This window comes from Vanellus vanellus, assembly GCF_965231255.1.
Source record: "Vanellus vanellus genome assembly, chromosome: 6".
Lineage (NCBI taxonomy): Eukaryota > Metazoa > Chordata > Aves > Charadriiformes > Charadriidae > Vanellus > Vanellus vanellus.
This window is the reverse complement of record NC_138911.1, coordinates 32,679,903-32,692,544: the sequence shown is the minus strand read 5'-3', so window position 1 is coordinate 32,692,544 and position 12,642 is coordinate 32,679,903. Positions and strand designations below refer to the sequence as shown.

Sequence of the window (12,642 nt, the reverse complement as noted above, 5' to 3'; positions counted from 1 at the left end):
CACAGGCTGGATATACCCTTCCAGTAAATGTGTTAGGAATGGAAGCTCTACGTACACTGAATATTTTTTTTAAAGTCACAATTAAAAAAAAGGATTGATTATCCATAATAACATGCCCAATTCAAGACTTCATATACATCACCATGTTACAGATTCCTCCCCCCATCATTATGAAACTATTTAGTTAAGCTGCCACAGTTTCTACCATTTTTCAGTGGCAAATGAGTCTCCACTGAGGAACTTAAAAAAAAAAAAAACCCTCAAGAATGCTTTGGTATAAGGCACATATTCCTCTTTTGTCAGAAAGCTGTACTGTCACACCACTGTGAAATGAGTGTAAGCCACAGGCCAGAAGTATCCACTCTGCTTTCGCAGCACCTCATTATCCTCTTTCTTTATCTTAATGTAAAGTGACCACACAAGCTGCGCCAGCAATGTAATGTCAAGCAACAGAACATAACAGGCCACTAATCTTCCATAACTAATGTAGCCATAAGCCTGTGAAATGATTTTCAGCCACTTTTGAAGAGCCACAAAAGAAAAAATATTTGTATTACCATTAGTCCAATGACTTCACAGCACCAGGCATCAAGTCACTGATACACCATCATTATGCAGCTACTGTTTTTGATGTCATTACAGACACAGGTTCTTAGAAAACAAAAGGTTGGTTTTTTTTTCCCTTTTTATGTATGTGTATGTGAATTGCAAAAATAAAACCAAAAACCCAAACCCACAACCAATTAATCATAGATCACAACAAAACCTATAAAAGTCAGAAGCATTGCAAAAATTACAGGACAAATGAAAATAATCTTCAGGACTGTTTTTAGCAGTCCGTGAAAAGACTCAAGTATCAGCCTCAAGCTAACACAGCTTTTTTTGGGGGAAAAAAAAAAAAAAAAAATCTTATGTTCAGTCTCATACTTCCCTCCAATAACCAAAATGGGATTCCCCATGAAATAAAAGCCAAAAGTATTATTTGAACCCTTCTGCATAATAATTAGTAGACATCTAAATATTAAAATACTGCATTTACTTTTATTAAACAAACTGCTTGTTCTCTGAAAATTAGAAAAAAAAAAAAAAAAAAGATTCAGCTACCCTTTCTACAAGGCTTCAGAAATCACAAAGTTCTACTAAAGATTTCTGTGGGCCAACTCAAGTTGTGAATGAACTAGCCTTATAGTTAAGCTCCTGGTTCTTGCTTCTTTTACAAAATTCCTTTCTAACGTTATTGAACGCTCCATTTTCCTATCTGCACAGGAAGGAGGGGCTTGAGGCCTAGAGTTACTATTCTCTTCATTTAGGCAAAAACGTACGTATTTTTAGAGCCACATTTCAGTGTAGAACAGAACCACCTCAAGAAACAAAGGTACAGAAGAAGGCTCCCTTGGTGCCTCTTCTTCTAGTAAGCCTAACTTTCTTCCTTCTTTCTAGCAGATGAAGAACTGCTAGGAGAAATAGCTAACAAGTCGCTGTGTGATTACAAAAGTGAAAAACTTCCTGGAATATACATACTAAGTTTCTTCTTTTAGCACGTACCCACTCTGCCTAAAGAACTGGCAGAATAATAAAATCTAATTTTAAATTTAAATGCAGTAATATATAGATAGACAGTGAAGTTGTAAAGGTAAAGTAAAACTTCAAAACAAGAAAGCACGAGTTTGGGGGTTTTTTGCTTCCCTCCATAAGCATGAGCAACAAGCAATTTGTTGTTCACAAGGTAGATCATATTCTGTTTGAATGAACCCAATAGCAGGACAAAGAGACAGATATCACAGTTGGGTTGTACATACCCCCTGGCAAGAGGTTATTTAAATCTAATTACCTTGATTTGTATTAAGTTCTAACAAAATAATTAGTACTTACACAGATCTTTTGTATCCATGAACTTGTTCTTTTTTTCAGATGTAGGCTAAGTAAGATAAATTACCATGACAAAAGACCACAGAGAAGGGCAATGAAAGAGCTGGATTTATTGCAAGTCCTTGATTCCTTAGTTACATCCGTGGCTCCCCTCCTATTTCCTTGTAATAACTGCTTGGGATAATAATCCTGGAACCCCAAATTGTAAATATTAATTTTAAGAATCATACCTCTCTCCATCATGTGTTGCAGTTCTCCTTATCTTGGGTCAGTATTGGCAGGCTCACTTGTAACTGCTGGGAGTCTCCCTAGCCCCATCTATCAGATTTTCAGACCGAAAACCGTGACTCTCCCTCTTGTGTTTACTCAGATTTCAATGAAGAATCTTGTAAATAGGTGAAATATGAATTCCTTTCAGTTTCCTCCTTTAAAAATCTCTTTTATGGAGAATATATGCCAGGTTGCTAGGACACTGCAAATGCATTTTACCCATGCTAATCAACACGGTCTCACTTGCTTGTGAGCTTTATCTACAACCAGTTATTGCCTCGTGTTTAATACTTTGAGTGCAAGTTCTCCTCCACAAGTGCTATTTCTTCTGCACTCTTATTAGTCTACCACAATATGAAACAAACAAGCAACATACTTCCTACACTTAGAGAATTAACATACCTTTCCGTCTTTGAATAGATTTGATCACTCAGGACAGCTAACAGTGGCCAGATGATGAGCCTAACAAAAAAAATAATTCAGACACAAATATAGAGCACCTACACCAAAAACGCAGCTAATCTACCAAGGCAGTAAATCTTCTCATTCTGGTCTGTTGATTTAAGAGATCTGCATGAGACAAAGATGTTTGAAAAAAGATAGAAAATTGAATTGAAAATCTTTCACATTCCCAGCCTTAAAAACAGAATTTATTTGGCAGCAAAGATACTGGGCCTAGTTTTCAGGCAACCAGGGGAGGACGAGAGCCGAATCGGCAGGAACATGCAGAATATGTGTCAGCTTGTTAGTGGTGTATCACCATTTCCGCATTCTACGCAAGAAATCTCTTCTCATGTGCATGCACAGAGCCAGCCAAGTAGTAGATGAAGGTATGATATGTACTACTGCTCCTACCAGCTCAAAACCACCTTTTTTCTCTGTAGCACAGGCTAAAAGCTGATCTTAAGTAGCATAGATAGGAGCCAACTGGCAGTGTGCAAGAGGGACCGGTCAAGCAACCCAGATATTACAAGCACATTCAGACAGCTTTGAGGATCCAGCTGCTATAGCAAAACAACTTAATATAGCAAATCACCAACACCATGTTCTTTGCATACTGCAAGTGCAAAGCAAAGCATAGTGGCTTAAACTAGCATAAAAAATTGTTAGCAAGTTCAGGTGAAGGGTATCATGAACATGTGTGCTTACAGGACTAATAATTCCAAAGTGCTCACAGACATTTTCATATATTCCTGAATGACTTGGAACTTGTCCTCCAGAAAAGAACCGTTTGATATTGAAAAATTAATTGCAGCTCAGATGAATTCTGTCTAGCAAGACAGCTCGTCCATACCCCAAGGTGTCCCAGCTGAGACAAGAAGAAAGGAATGTGATCCAAATATGCCTTGGTATCTCCTAGCAAGACCTCTCCTGGATCAGACAGTCATCCAGATACAGGTACCTATGATTTCGATGTGTAATTTCAACTACGAGGAGTTTATCAAGAATTTTATTACCACAACGACTCTGATAATCATGCGACTGCACTGTTTTATTTCTTGAAAGCCAGGCAGACTGCAAATGCTGAAAGACAACAGTCAATAGAGACACATTAGGTCTGAGCTGAGAGAGATACAAAGGTAGAAATTAAGCACTGGGCCTCCTCTTACCTAGGTTATGATGAAGACCAGTCTTTTTTTCTTTGAAATGAAAGTGTCTATTGAGGTTCCTCCATACTCTTTGGGAACACCTTTGGTGCCTTACAAAAGGCATCAAGGATATTTTCATATCAGACTCTTGTGAGAACGTTTCCTGAAGTACAGAGAAAGAAGTAGGCACCATATAAACACAGCGGTGGGTTAGGTAACCAAAGGCAATAAGCCAACACTTACTAGTTTGATAATGAGACAGACTAGCTAGCAGAAAAGTATAAGGCAGAATTCAAAGATTACTTGGCAAGATTCAGTCTGGTGCAGTCCTTAGTCATACTGTCTGACATTACCGCAAGTAAACGAACAACTGTGTATCGCTAGAGATGAGAAAACTTGTCATTATATTTTCAGTACTTTTTAACATAGGTTTTCATCTATGTGATGCTTTGGCTTCTGCTCAGGACAAAACAAGTTACAGTAACAAAGAGGAAAGGAAGCACTCCGTGACTTACTTTCATCACTAACTTTACAGCATTGTCAGTTGCCTCCAGGTAGTTCAGAGCTATACGTGGCAGTTGGCAGCCTACTCTGAAGATTTAGGATACTCTGTGCTTGGCACTTTGATAGTTCATGGACAATTACCACTGTGTTCACAGCAGTAACTGCAGCACCCAGGCCTGTAAGACCATCACAGTTACTAAACAGCCTTTCTTAATTGTGTGCTTTAATTTGTCTTTGTTGCCATGAATGAATTCAGTAATCAAGATCCATATCATCATAGAATTATCCCTAGTCAACAAGTCCTTGCATTTACCAATCAGAATCACAGTAATGAGGAAGAGTATATTTTCCACAAGAACAAATCCAGTTGCTTAAGACATGGTTTGATTTAGTTGTTTTGACTGTTCAAGCAATAGTTAAGAGGCCAGAGCCAAAGCAGACTGATAAAGTTTACAAAGAGCATCTTCAGTACACTCTGCACATCATTGAATGCTGGCTATTAACCAGATCTTTCATCAGGTCTAATATTCTTCCCTTAGTAGGCAACACCAGATGCTGAAACAGAAGCGTCATTAGAGACTTTCCTGATACTGGAATGAGAAAATTCCAATCTCAATCCACATAAAGAGTGGTGAGGAGTTAACTCAGTCAATGCTGGTTTCTTAGTTAGTAAGGGGAGTTAGTAAGGGAGGGAAGGAGGAGGAGGGAAGAACTGATGATGTACCCAAGATCCTCTTATGCTTGTTTGTGATTTGAGCTGGCAGCTTTTCTGGCAGAGTTGGAAGTGATGAAGATCAACTTCTTGAGATCAGGTGAAGCCAGTTTACCTTCTCTAGTTTAAGTATCATTCTGTATGTGTATTAATAGCTGGCAGGCTTTTGACAGAATCCCATGTCGGTCTTACTGAAACTAATCACGTCATTAGAAGTACACAGATCCCAGTTATAACAGGTCCCAAAAAGGATGATTCTCAGTTTCATGAGTCACAGTTGTGTATCAGTGACATCATGAAGAATGAGGTTTTTTTTCTAGAGCCAGGGTCAACTCAGATACTTTTGTTGGTTAAACGAAGATTCATACTGAAAATAGACCTCACAGAAACAGACCCACTGAAGTATGACTGACACAATGGTTATCTGACACTGAGTCACCTCTTCCTCCTGCACCACCCCATTCCACATTATTATGCTTTACTAGAAAAACAAAACCATCTACCTTAGTATTTAAAGCAATACAAAAAGCAACTTGATTAAGATTTCTAAGATACCATTATATCCTTCAGCCTTCATGTTGTTGCTACTACTGGATCTTCAGTTCTATCCTGTCGTCACAAGTCATTACGGAGAGGCCTGCTCTGTGGGGCACCAGACAGTGCAGAATTATTTAATAGAAGGACAGCATTAAGGCTGCTGTTGGTCTAGTGAGACCTTTAAGGACAGTTCCACAGGTGGAGCTTCATGTTAGAACATTGAACTTTCACGAGCAACTCATGAACTTGCACTAGTGTGTTTAGGACTGGGACTATATGTATCTAGGACTACTCAACATCCTTTCAGAAGGAGAAATCACTGCAGTGAAAACACGGAAGCCTGCAGCTTTAAAATTTTGTTACTGCAGACATCCTGTGCTAGTACCCAAAGCTACTGATTAGTTCTAGTCAGGCAAAACAGAGAATTACATGAATTCTGAAGGAATACATACTGGAGTTAAAAGAAAATTAACGGATTAAATGCTAGCCGAGTTCAACTCTGACATAAACTATAAAATGAAACTACAGAAGGGCTGCCCTGGAGACAAGCAATAAATGTTTCTATGGAGATGAAATTCTCCCTTGCATGCATGAAGTAGATGCACACCTACCACAGCCTCACATGTTCAAAAGGTGAATTTCTTCCCCTTCCCCCTCCTCCATCCTCATGGATCATTGCAGCGAAAGCTGGATTAGATGAAACAAACTCACAGCACCTCAGAAGGCAGTCTTCCTAGGCTCCAAACACAGTCAGAAAAAACAAAGCCTCCCCAGAAGAGGATTCCAAGCAAGTGCTCAAACTCCAACCACGTGAATCTCTGTGGTCTGGTATAAGTAGGAAATTTCAATTAGAGAAGTTCCCCAACACACCAGATGTTAGAGAGCCATCTGGTGAAAATCAATTTACTCATAGTTGCAAGATTATCTCAGTGTTCCGAACTTTTTCAAAACTAAGTTTTCAGAAAGATGTTCTATTAGTAGGATAGCTAACGTAAGTCAAATTGGTACTACTGTTAAATCAGTCTTAAATAAAACTGTCCCTTGGCCCACAAAGGCAGCTGGAGGTCATAATTCATTGCATCTTGCACCACTCACCCTAATGATCACTAGATTAATTGAAAAGTCAATGGTGAACATCTTTGACTAACACACAAAGCCTACTCCAATGAAGACCTCGTTTCCAGATATTAAACAGCTGTATTTTCATTACTCAAACATCTACGAGAAAGACATGAGATCAGATCTACAAATACACCATGACAAGGTAAAGATAGAGGTATAAAGCTGTATATCCTTTTATCTACTTGTACCTACATTTTAATACACCCTAAGGCAGCTGTGTAAACCACATTTAATATGTCAGTATCACTTCTGCTTCTTAGCCATTGCAGTAAGAAGTTTAAAACTGCTGACCAAACTCTGCTTTGGGAATATTCTCAACTTCATTATAGTGTTCCAGCGCAAATAACTGCATTGTTGATATATTTTTCTTTCTGCTTAACCCAACTTATTTCTATTACAACATGTTTCTTCCTCTTTCCAGTTATGCTAGAAGCAGCAATTGGTCTAGATCTATTTCCTTCTGCCAGAATATACACATTTCAATTCCTTTCCTTGAATTTTCTTCATCTCAAAGCTATCTATTCTTCTTCCAAACACATTCCTCTGCCCTACATAAACAGATAAACCATCTGCACTGAATCTTTCAATCCAATCACTAAAACAAACATGATAAAGCTTTACTTAGGTGTTAAAATGGTCACTTTATAAGACCTCAGTAACACACCTCCTATTTTTCATTCAGCACCATACTATCACCAGCATGCATTAAAAAAATAGTTTAAAGAGGTAGATTACTTTCACAGAAGGAAAGTTTTCACAAGGGAAATTAAGAAATTTTTTTTTGGCAACAAAATTAACAGCTGCTGGTTTAAACCTCTGTTCTGCTCATATTACACCAGCAGAGCCAGCAAATACCTTATAACCTCCTCTCGCAAACACAAACTTCCCCTGGAAGCCAGTAACATTGTCAGATTTTTTTGCCTGCTTCTTTTGGGAGGGTTGTTTTAGTTTTCAGATACGCTTTTGGACAGTCAGGACAGCATCCTTAGTCTCCAGTCAGCCAAAGTAGTGGGAAAGAGCAAGTAGGGAAAAATAAACACTTTAACCCATGCTGATCCAGTTGCTAGTAACATCAAAGAACTGGTAGGAAGTGGCTCCTCATTTCATCTGACTGTCAAAATCAAGTGACAAAGCAGCTAAGTATGCCCATATAATTGCCTTTTTCTGGTTTCTGAGCTTAAAGAAAGGATTAGGTTTATCTGCATAGTGTAGCACTGAACAGACTACTCCTTTGCTTTGTGCTAAAAGCTGACTCATCACTTCAGAAGCAGAACAACATTCAGGGAGGAACTACTACAGCATGATCACCCACAGCAAAAATAGCCTATTTTTATACATGAAGGTAGAGGAGAGGGGCTGCTGTCTACTGCACAAAATAGTATGAAGAGCCAGGCAAACCAAAATTTTCTAGCTATACCGTTTTCAGTTTCTTCAACTACTCTGCTGTTGTATTCCTGATTTATTTAGCACACAGTACACCAAGAAAATAAAGAACCTCCTGACTTAAGTAGTAAAAATTAGTAACAACAGAATACCGAGGAAAGTAAGATTAGCGCGCAATACCACCACAATAGTTAACCACCAAACTGCCCATCGTCCCCATATTTCATGACAACAGCTGTATCAGCAACTTCATGCTCCCTTTCCCAGTCCAGAGTATGCATGTATGCATATTCAGAAACACAAAAGAATTTGAAAAAAAAATCCAAGGCAGTCTCTTGTACGGTCCAGCTTACAGTTCACACCAAGTCATGCACACCTGTGCTTGCTGCTGCTCAGTAAGCCTCGCACACAAGAACAGAAATCTAGTAGCTAATTAAAATCATGCCTGCTGGAAATGGTTATAATCATTAAGTGAAGGGAGAAATAAAAGAGAAGAGAGACGCTGAGTGCAATGAGTACTGACAGCATACAGGAAGAAATATGGAAGGGAGAAGGCTAGAAGACAAGGACACCTATTGTAGGGGAAAAAAAGCTGGATTTGTTGTCTGTGGTACACCAGGATATACCTCTGACTTAACAGATGATTGCTGGCTTCACATTTAACTTCCATATTATTTTTCCCCAACTGAGACAATACAGTCAGTATTTCAGTGACAGAATACCTGCCATTCTTTTATTTAAATACTACAGTTCTAGGCAGACCATGAAACAACAGGGCAACTACCTATTGATAAAGCAACATTAACTCATGTGTTCTATTGTTGTATTTTGAAGCTTTATCAATACTTCACAGAGATGCCTACCGTTAACAGTGTTTCTAGCATGCTAGGGTGGACAGTGGTGCTTAGAAACAGGTTGGGAGAAAAGAAAGTAGCAGAAGCTTGTTTGCCAGAAATGTAAGGAAAGCTGATTACGAAAGTACTTCAGGTTAGCCTGAGCTTAAAGGGAGCTCCTGGACCTACAGACAGAGGGAGGGTGGAGGTCCCGTGCGAGGCCCTGATAGTGAACTACCAAACAGACACAGCAACTTGATGATGTAGAGTTGAGAAGGACTGAAAAACCCAAAGGTGGTGGAAATACCTGAATACCTGTGTCAGTGCACTTCAGTAGTTCTGTTTCAGTCTTCACCAACGTTAGCACTGCTGTGGGTTGAATGCTTTGCCATCCAAGATTCCAGGAATCGTAGAATCATAGAATGAATTGAGGAAATGAATAAGGAAACCAGTAATATCAAGACATGAGGAAAATCTCCAGCAAAAGGATTTAGCCTGCAAGCACACCCCACTCACACTCATTCCCAGGAACCCCTACACATTATTTTGTGCTGTACTCTGTCTCCTTAGAGCCACACCAGCTCATTACACAGCCCAAAAGCTAGATGGCAGCAACAGCGATGGGTGGGTGCCAGTGATAAGAGGAAGGACTATAAATAGGATAGATATGTCATCCTTGTTATTTTACTTGCTTTAGAAACCTTTAATTCTAATATTTAAATTATTAAGTAGCCACCCAACTACCTTGTACAGACTTAGTGAAGTTTCTTCCCCAGTGTCCCATAGTCTTATCTGGACTCCCAACTAGATTTCTCCTTTAGTCCCAGCGCTTCACCATATCTATTTTTATTTTGTTAGATTGAAGAGAAGCAAGAATACACTAGTTAAGACCTCAAAGGCTGATAAATGGCAAAGGAACTCAAACTCACATGGAACAACACTACTCTACCTAACTTACCTTTTCCTTCCCAGAATAATAACCATGCATTTTTGCTACTGTTGGGTGTTTCTGCAGATCACTCCAGACCAACTCAACCACCTATAGATACAACAGCATAGCCCCAGATTTGTTTTCCATAGGCCTTTGCTCATCTGTTACTGTACGATCACTCTTTTCAACAGCAGTAAGGTCAACAGGCAGCTACAAAGAGGAGGACTAATGCTTACCCTGTCATAGCTGGAGTGTGAAAGACCATTGCTACAGTTGAGTACCCATTGTGAGTGGGAATATTTGGCACATTTTATTTCTTCCTCCATCCTGCAAACAGACGGCTTACTATGGCTTCACTTACCAAAAAGCAAAACGGCAAAAGTTTTGTCAGACAGTGGATAAGCATCAGCCCATCCACTTCCTCCATTTAGATAATTCAAGTGCCGTGAAGAGATGTATCAAATACCGAGTCCATCAAATCCCAGGTACAAGAGCCTTACAGAAAGAAAAGAATGGAGTAAAACCTTCATGAAAACCAATGTTTTTTCACCTTGAGAGCCTTAAATGCAAAACACAAGCAGGGTTTCAGTTCTAAAAGCTGCAAGTCTTTTCCATGGTAAGATTTAAGAGAAATTCAGCCCTGTATGAGGAGGTACTACCATTAAACTTCTTGCTGCCAGCAGTACAGAAGTCTCAAGTGCAAGAGTTAAAGGAAACAGAGACTATTTCCATTTCCAAACCATTCCAAATTTATCAAAAAATTGCTTTACACAAGTTTCAGAAGTCAGATAGAGGCTTACTGAAGCTGAAGGTGTGCCAGAGCAGAAAAAAACTCTGATTAATATCACAGGATCCAGACTCTCCCACCCACCCATGGCAGAATGTGTCCAAAACTGAGCCAATCTGTTACAGGAAACCTTGTCTTGAACAAAGAATTTCTTCACTCAACCCCATATGTTTTCTAAGGGTTTGTTTTTCAGACCACAGAATAAAGTTATCTGAGCTAGGACAGCTCTGAAGGCACTCTCTGAGAACTTCTACTCCAAGCCAGAGGGTCCATGAACAATGCAATATTAATACTACACTTAAATTTGAATTTCTTCCCTGACAGACACACCCTGGAATTTCACAATTGGGACAGCCAATTTCAGTTTACAGGGTTTTGGTTTGGTTTTATAATTTTTTTTTTTTTTTTAAACTTATCTCCCCACAATCTAGGTCTAATCTTCACTTTGTCCAAATCCCTTTGATTGCCTTCTAGATCTATTTCCAGTCCAAATGCTTTCAACTACTGGGAGGCTGTAAAATTCATGCAAATGTGGTTTTATTTTTTTTAAATGGAGACTAATTCAGAAAAATGAGATAAGCATCTTTCGCCTCTTTCATGGGCCAATTACTACTTTTTATACTTGTTTTTATCTGAAAAATGAGCAAAAGCTTCCACTGTACTCTGAAGAAATGTAATGCATACTGAAATCTTCAGGGTTCTTATTTAGAAGGTACTATAGTAATAGTAAATATTAACCATAGTCCTATAGTTTTTGAACAGTCCTTATTTGAAGGAAAAAAGTATCCATAGATCAAACAAAGATGGTCTTGCATCAAGATGAACTGAACTTATTATGACTGTTCCAATCCCATTTTCCCCTCCCATGAATAAGCAAAACTTCCCAAGATACATTTCAGCTCAGATGGTGGTGGTGGTGGGAAATACTGGATGTTAGCTAAAAAGATAGCCTTAACATATTGCTTCATGCTGCTCCATGAGTCACAGTCTCAGAGTCAGAAGCTAGCTAGTAAGTCCGCAGTTTGCCTAACAAGTCAAAAAAGCAGCGTTATTGCAAAGGGGACAAGGGACTGAGCTTGCCAGGTGTTCCTTTTTTTTAATCATTAGTTCCTATTGGCAGTACACTGGCATACCGCCTTGAGGACAGAACTAAGCTTTTGGGAAAGGATTTAAAAAACTCACTCCAAAATGAGACCTCATATTGTAGCAGTTTGCCAAAATCTAATTTGCAATTTTAGCTCTACCTTCCATAGCCAGCCTGCACAGCTTTGCTTCACAAGTATCCAGATAATGAGCAATCTGCTCTTGATCCTGCATTCAAAGTACTTAAAGTGATTAACAGATCTGCACATGGACTGAGACCGGGCTTTCCGCATGCAGTCTTTACCTACCTTCTGTTGGGTACTCTGCTGTTCATTTCAGTAGGACTGCATCTTTATTCTAATATTTGTTTGTGGTGCAGAAGGCTAAGTGTTGTATAAGACCCTGTAGAGCACTGAATTTAAGACTCACTCAAAATTTCACACCTTAGAAGGAAAAACAAAGAATACACACATTGTCTTCAGTGATAAGCAAATATTTTCTCTCTTTTGTTACTAACCGTCCAGCAACAACAGATTTTAAAAATATATAGACCTTGGAAGCAAAAGCTTTTTAATTATTGGGTACGCGTGAAGGTTCAGCAAATCCATAAAGCTGGCCGACTGTCCTCTTTGATCAAGCTAGAGGAGGTGATGGATGTGACAGCACAGCAGTTCTTGGATTTTAAGCCGTGCAGTACAGTAACTCTAAAGAGCTAATGCATAATGGGGGAGGGGAAAGGAAAGGCCTCCAGAGCCACGATATATTTAGAATCAATCCTTTCACCTAACCAAGCTGAAAAAAGTCTTATTGTTTTAGTTATCTGGTACAAAACACTTTGAATGCTCCTAGAGAACACTCAGGTGAGTTTCCTAGAAAAAAAAGAAAAATAATGGAGCTGTTCAGCTGTGATTTCAGACTAAATCCTACCATACTGCTTACAGTGGAACAACCTTCTAGCTCGGGCATGGATTATTGTACTCTTCATAATCAGTTAAATGCTCCAAGGAAAAAAATGTAATTAC

At 39.0% G+C, this 12,642-nt stretch overlaps 1 protein-coding gene across 1 annotated transcript in view; it reads right to left on the bottom strand.

Moving 5' to 3' along the window:
- The window catches only part of MAP3K9 (mitogen-activated protein kinase kinase kinase 9), a gene marked incomplete at both ends in the record, with an annotated part of 53,925 nt that overhangs the window by 25,832 nt on the left and 15,451 nt on the right, over nt 1-12,642 (bottom strand). The gene's annotated exons all lie outside the window — the stretch shown is intronic.